Consider the following 7,514-nt stretch of genomic DNA (forward strand, 5'->3'; position numbering starts at 1 on the left):
ACACACACACACATGGGGGGGTGATTAAATAAAACAAATATTGTTTTAAAAGTGAGGGATGGTGGCACATGCCTAGAATCCCAGCACGGGGAGGTAGAGACAGGTGCATCCCTGGTGCCGCCAGCCAGTCTAGCCTAATCAACAAATTGAAACCAGTGGAAGACCGTGCCACAAGAAACACGATGGCCCGTGAAGAATGGCATCCAAGTTAACCTCTTGACCTCACACACACACACACACACACACACACACACACACACAGACACACACACCACATACACATACATGAAAACGATCAGCAGTACCTGAGGAATGACACCCAAGGTTGCCCTCTAACCTCAGTATGCACGCATACATGCACATGCATGTGCACACACACACACACACACTCACTAATTAACTGATGAACTAAGTTTTAAGTTTGAATAGACTGCTACAAGGTTCTAGACCTGTGGGAAGCAGGAACTAGCTGGGTCCTTGAGGGACTACCCTCCCCCATCTAGTTGCAGGTCTCGGCTTCCTGGCCACCACACAGCGAGCAGCTTGCCTCCTCCATCACACCCTTCCCATGATGCTCTGCCTCATCCGGACACTGGATCCCACCACTCTGAGATGAAAGCCTCTGGCACCATGAGCAGACTTTTCCCATGTTAGCCTGTTATCCTCAAGTCAAAAACAAGAGTCACACAGTTAATTGCCCGGTTGTCCCCACCGCTTCCCTGTTGATTTGTTCTGCGCTCACTTGGTTCAAAATGAATTAAGACACCAAAGTTCACACACACGCACACACACGCACACACACACACACACAAAATGGGCTGGGGAATATTTTATCTGTTCTTTTCTAGGGATGAGCTGAAAGGTCGTTTCAAGTAATTATCGCCCTGATAATTGAGCAGATGGCAAACACCGAATCCCTCATCCCCACCTGTCAGCCTCTCTGTGGCTAATTCACTTTCAAGCACGGGCAATTTATTCTGACTAGATTTTATTTCATGATAGCCACTTAAACTCTCCGCTTTTCCAGGTGCTCAAGGAACTGAATTCTGAGCCCTCTTTAGCCCACACTCTTCTTCCTGCAGGAGCTGGGGAAATGGACATAGCTGCGATCCTTCCACAGACCGCCCGTAACGTCATCACTGGGCGTGGCTGGCGTGGGCTGGCAGCGTTGCTCCTCAGGAGTTGCCCACCTTGTATCATGAAGCAGAGTCTTTTTCTGGCCTAGAGACCCCCAGTCAGGCTCGGCTAGCTGGCTAGCATGCCGCTGGGATCCTCCTATCTCCATCACTCCGTACTGGGATTACAAGCCTGAGTCAGGATGATAGCTCTTCTCTGTATGTCTGGGGATCGAACTCAGCTCCTCCTGCTTGTACAGTGTTCTCGATCCTGTTTTGCTGCTGTGACAAAACACTGACCAAAAGTAATTTAGGTGGTGAAAGGGTTTATTCCACCTTCCACTTCCCGGACACCGTCTGTCACTAAGGGAAGGCGGGGCAGAACTCCAGCAGGAACTTAAAATGGAAACCAGGGAGCAATGCTGCTTAGTGGCTGGCTCATTCTCAGCTAACTTTCTAGGCGGGACCACCTCTGCCCTAAGGGATGGTGTTGTCACAGAGGGCTTGGCCCTCCTTTATCAAGGACCAATGCTGTCTATCCAATTCCTTATTCCAGGCTTCCAGTTCCGAGAGCTCTAGACTGTGTCAAGGTTACAGTTAACACTGACTAGGACACACAGCAAGCGTTTTACCAGTGGAGCTATCTCCTCAAACACAATCACATCGTTTTCATTAAGCTGTCTCCTCAGACTCAATTACATCGTTTTCATTTCTGACCCTCACCTGCAGCTGCTTCTCTCGCTGCGCCACATCGGTCTTTTTCCTGGCAGTACCATACCCGTAGCTATGACTATAGCCATAGCGGTAAATACAAGATGGTCCTTCGATCTATCTCCCTCCGTCCTCTGATGAACTAACTCAAATAAAGACCAAACTCAGTAGAAGTAGCCATTCTTAATTTTTCATCCTGACAGCCATTTTCCTTATCTTTTGTGTCTCTAGGTGTGCATGGGGTATGTGTGCACACCCATATGCTCATGTGCGTGCGCACACACACACACACATACACATGCCGTGCACACCCAGAGACCTGTATGCATGTGGGCATACATGTGTGCACTCACACACATGCACATGTGGAGACCAGAGGGAGATGCCGAATATCTTCCACTATTTGAATCCTCCTTATTCCTCTGGGGAAAAGGGATCTCACTCAACTCTTTCAGCGAGGCTGGCTAGCTAAGCTCTGGGGATCCAACTGTATACACCCTCCTTCTCCGCTCCCACCCAGGGCTGGGGTTATAGGAGTGGGCTGCCATGCTCACATCTACACCGCGGCTGGGGATCAAACACAGGTCCTCGTGCTTGCACAGCCAGCACGTCGCTCACTGTAGTTCCTTCCCAGCCCAATTATTTTTAAATCTTCTCTTACCCTCTTTTTACCTCTTTTTGTTTTACCCTGTTTTTCAAAAATTAAAGATTTGCTTCTTTTATGGTATGTGTGTGCACACGCAAGTGCCCATGGCAATCGGAAGGAGACATTAAATTCCCTTGAGTTGGAATTACACCCATTTGTGAGCTGCCCCGTGTGGGTGCTGGGATCCGAACTCTAGCCCTCTGGCAGAGGAGTAAGCGCTCCTAACTACTGTGCCAACTCTTCAGCCCCTGGCTGAGTCCTTTTGATTAGAATTCTAAGAATCGCCCATGCTATGCAAATCCACTTCTCCTGGGAAGCCAGTCACCCGGCATGCCAGGTGTTGCTCCGTGCACAGGTTATTACATCCAGGGAAGAAGTGAACAGTCCATTCACTTTGAAGGAATGAGAGCAGAAACTGTCACGACAACAACATATAATCACTTAATTTGATGCAGAGCCAGGCCTGAATATAAGCACCTCTGATTTAAAGGAGAAAGGCAATTAAAAGCAGTTGCTGGAATGTTCTTTCAAGTCAATGAAGTCATTCAGTCAGTCCATAAAAATGACTTGCTTTCGAAAGCATAATTTAGTTCCTAAGTAAGAAGGGGGGATCAGAGATTGGCATCCATGGGGGTAAAAAAAGCAAAACAAAGTAATCAGAACTACTGGGAAATCTCCATGACCCCATTGACTTTCTCGTTTCATTTTGTCTTCTAATCTACTTTTTGGCACATTGGTACATTTGTTACTCATCTTGCAAAGGCAGAATTTTAACCATTTTGGACTACTCCTCGTCTATGTGCAAAGAGGAGAGACAGAGAAATAAGATTGCTCCTATGACTGGAGCAGAGATGCTGGGTCTCGCTTGTCTAGCCTCCCTTGCAGCTAGAGTTCACACAAGTACCTAACCCTCTCGCATGTGCCTGCTGCTCCATGAACTTTTTCCTGGAAAGACATAAACAAATATTCACCCTCCGCATATAGGACACCAGCAGAGCAATCAATGATGTCCATCTTGGGGAATCAATATGTTTCTTGGGCTTCCCCACAGGGTATGGGTGAGGGGTGACTGAAAACAATATAGGTGAGCCTAAAGCCTGCTTCTTCAAGGCAAAGTCTCACCCTAGAGTGACTGACAAGCAGAAGCATGGAGTCCCGCTTTCAGTCAGTATCCCATACCCTGCAGACCCTGGCATCTCCCAAGACCACTTGCAGCTAGAAGAGGGAAGAAGGAAGTAATGGCTGGACTTCCAGCTGAGTGCCTCTGATCCTCCCCTTCCTTTATCAACCAGGGAGCATCAACAGCTTTGCTATCATTACCATAGACCTGGCTACCTCTGTATCTTTCTGTTTGTTGCTATGGTTACTGGGCCAAGGTAATCTCTATCTCAAGATGTCAATGGTTAGTTATATCGTGCCATATGACCACACTGGAGACAGCCATATTGCTAATTGCATGATGGGATGTCTTCTTGGCCAGTGTGGCCGAAGCAGGTGAACAAAAGAGGAGGTTTGGCTGGAAAATGGCTCATCATTTTTATAATAACTCCAGAGATTGGTTGAGAATGATGTATCTCAGCCCCACAATTTAGATGCCATGACAGCATTTATCAAACACAGTTTGAGGGTCCTGGGTTTCTCCTCATAAGCACTGTGGACTTTCTCAGCCAGGTGCACTATGGGATGCAGGGCAGCGTCTGTGGTCTCTGACCAACCAAGACCATGTGACAACCCAAGTGTCTGGAGACGGTGCCAAATCGTCCCTCAAGTGGGAAAAAATTGTCCCTCATTGAGGACCACTCGCTGCTTTAGTTCAATCTGAAAACGATTGCGTGGTCGGTAATCAGGGAGATGCAAATTAGAACAGAATTAAGTATTGTTTTCCCATTGGGTTTGCAGAAACATAAAGCAAGATCACGCTGGATCCTGGCAGCCCTGTGGGAGGACGACAGCTTGTTCCTGCAGGTGAAGAGCGCTTAGGACCAGGGATTTGGGGGAAAGGTTGGTGTGTTCCATGCAAAGTAACAAGGCTCATGTCCACTGAGCAAGAATGAGGACCCACGCTCAGTCCCCAGAATCCATGTGGAAAGTTGCACACGGTGGCATGAGCTTGCAACCCAGGCTCTGAAGAGGTGAAAGCAGGAGGGTGTCTTGAGGCTCAATGGCCAGCCAACCTACCTGGTGAGCCCCAGGCTGCATGTTAGAACTCCAGAATGTACTAACCCTTCGTGGCTCTAACCTCGTCTACTTCAGCCCATGCCACTCCACCTTAGCCACAGTCCACTTCTGTGAGTTTTGAGATTTCCCGAACAGGTTGGGTCTTGGTTCATCTGGGTTCTCTGTTTAGAGTCTTCTGTGACAAAGCAACTTACGGGAGAGAGGGCATGCTCGAGGGCATGGTTTGAGGGTGCAGTCGGTCGTGTGGAGCGGGCACGCTGGCAGGATCTTGAGGTGGATGCCCACATGGCATTCACAGTCAGGCCGCAGAGAGAGGTGGATGCTGGTGCTCAGAGTGATTTCTCCCTAGTCGAGAATTATAGCCTAGGAGATGATGCCGCCCACAGTGGGTGTGGCCTTTTCCGCTAACCCAATCACGATGCTCTCCCGAGGACACGCCTAGAGGTCCTTCTCCCGGGTGACTGATTCTACATCTCATCAAGTCAACAACTGAGATTAGCCATCAGGGTCTCACAGATGACAGCATTTCTTTCTTAGCTTTCTTTTGGTGTGCTCGGGCTTGGGGACGGTTGTGTGAATGTGCACGTGTGCGTGCGGGTGTGTGTACCCACGGTGGTCAAAGGACGGCGTCAGGTGTCCTGTGCTGTCACTCTCCACCTTATCCCTTGAGACTGGGTCTCTCGCTGAACCTGGAACTAGGCTGGTGGCCAACAAGCCGCAGCCATCCCCCTGTTTCTGCATCCCCTAACAAGCAGGTGCAAACGTGCCTGATTTTTCACCTGGGTTCTAGGGATTTGAACTCTGGTCCTCACGCTTGCACAACAAATGTTTTTGCCCACGGAGCCATACAAAGGACCTGTTGGGTTTTGTTGGATTTAATATTACCTTAAAATTCACTTCAATGAATCACGATTCTATGAATCAATGAATTCTAATAACAAAGCCATAACAAAATAGACACTGGAATTCCATTGCTATTCCCTTCACACACTTCTTCCTGACTCCATCAGTGTGTCTCCGTGTGTGTCTATGTGTGTGTGTGTCTATGTGTGTGCCTGTGAGGGTGGGTGTGTTAGGAGGAAAAGAGAGAGAAAGGAAGGGAGAAGAGAGGAGAGAGGGCCTGTGAAATCATTACCCTGTGTTAGTCAGGACAGGTTACTGTTGAGGTTGGTTTGTTGCTATAATGGAACACCCCAGACTGAACAATTTTTAAATAAAAAATCTTATAGTTCTGGCCCTCGTTGGGCATCCAGTGAGGACTTTGTGCCGGTGAAGAGACTCTGCAGAGCCCTGAAGCATAGCCAGTTGGAGAGCTCAGATTCTCCCTCTTGGATGGGTATGCGTGGGTGTCCAGAAGCCACAAGAACTCAGCACAGGGTCGTGTAACACTAGTTTTCCACTCAGGGGCGAGTAAGGGGATGGATTGGCACATATCACATCAGGCAAACTGATAAGCTCTTATTTAAAATGGTGGGATTCAACTGGACTTAACCACATCTCTTTTTTTAAAATAAATCCCAAGGTGTCTCTACCCTCATCTGTTGCATCTTCCGAGTCCACTCATCCGCCAGGGGATATTCGTGCTGTGACAAGTGGCATCGTGGAGCGTGTGGAAAGACAGATCCCTCTGTCAGACTGTGTGTCCTTTGGCTATGGAGGATACTACTCAGGCTTTACAAAGGAAAGGCCTGGGCACCCCTGCCTGAGCATGTGGAGGCCGGAGTAAGCCATGGCTCTCTTTGTTTGAGGCGAGATCTCTCCCAGAATATGAGACTCAGTTGTTTTTTTTTTTTCTCTAGTAAGTTGGAAACCAGCTTCTCCCCTGGGCACTGGGATCCCGACCCTGCTTCTCAGAACTGTAAAACAAGCACTGCCCAACCTCCTCTCCATCCCTCCTTAAGAGTGTTCAACAAAATGAAATCAGCAGATAGAACTACACATGAGATTGGTAAAATTCAAGTATAATGAAAAGAATGACGGCACACATTTTTGAATTTGGTGCTTCGGCCCTGCTCTCTGAGTATTCTGGACTCAAAAACAAAGTAATATAAAATAGCAACTACATCTCCAACCATGCTTAGTTTTCCTATTAAACAAATGACATTGATATTATCATAAAACAAGCCCATGACTATTCTAAGATTTTCACCATAAAGGAAATATAAATACAATAGGATTGGAGAGATGGTTCAGCATATAAATGCACTTGTTGCTTCTGCAGGGAATCTGAATTCAGTTCCCAGTACCCACACCCATCAGGCAGCTCACAACTGCCTATCGCTCCATTTCCAAAGGATCCGACATCCTCTTTTGTCCCCCGTGGGCACCTGTACCCACAGGCACACATCTACAGACTCACAAAAATTTTTACACATAATTTTAAAATTAAAATCAATCTTTTTCAAAAAAAATAAAAGCTTAAAATTTGAACAGTGTGTGGTGGACTGGAGAGATGGCTCAGTGGTTTAGAGCACTGGCTGCTCTTCCAGAGATCCTGAGTTCAATTCCCAGCAACCACATGGTGGCTCACAACCATCTCTAATGAGCTCTGGCACGCTCCTCTGGTGTGCGGACATACATGGAGGCAGAATGTTGTATACATAATAAATAAATAAATCTTTAAAAAATTTTTTTTGAACAGTGTGCAAACTGTCAGGATTTTACCCTAAATATTTAAACTTAATTGGAATGGTTTATGTCTAAATCATTTGTATTTGAAAAACTACTCAGGAAACTGGTGCAGGAGGATTGCCATGAGTTTAAGGCCAGCCTAGGCCGACAAGAATTTCCAGGTCAGATTTGAGCTACAGAGCAAGACCCTGTCTCAAAGAAACCCCCTCCTTCTTCCAAAGCCCTCATCTAGC

Source organism: Microtus ochrogaster, unplaced genomic scaffold (assembly GCF_000317375.1).
Source record: "Microtus ochrogaster isolate Prairie Vole_2 unplaced genomic scaffold, MicOch1.0 UNK27, whole genome shotgun sequence".
Classification (NCBI taxonomy): Eukaryota; Metazoa; Chordata; class Mammalia; order Rodentia; family Cricetidae; genus Microtus; species Microtus ochrogaster.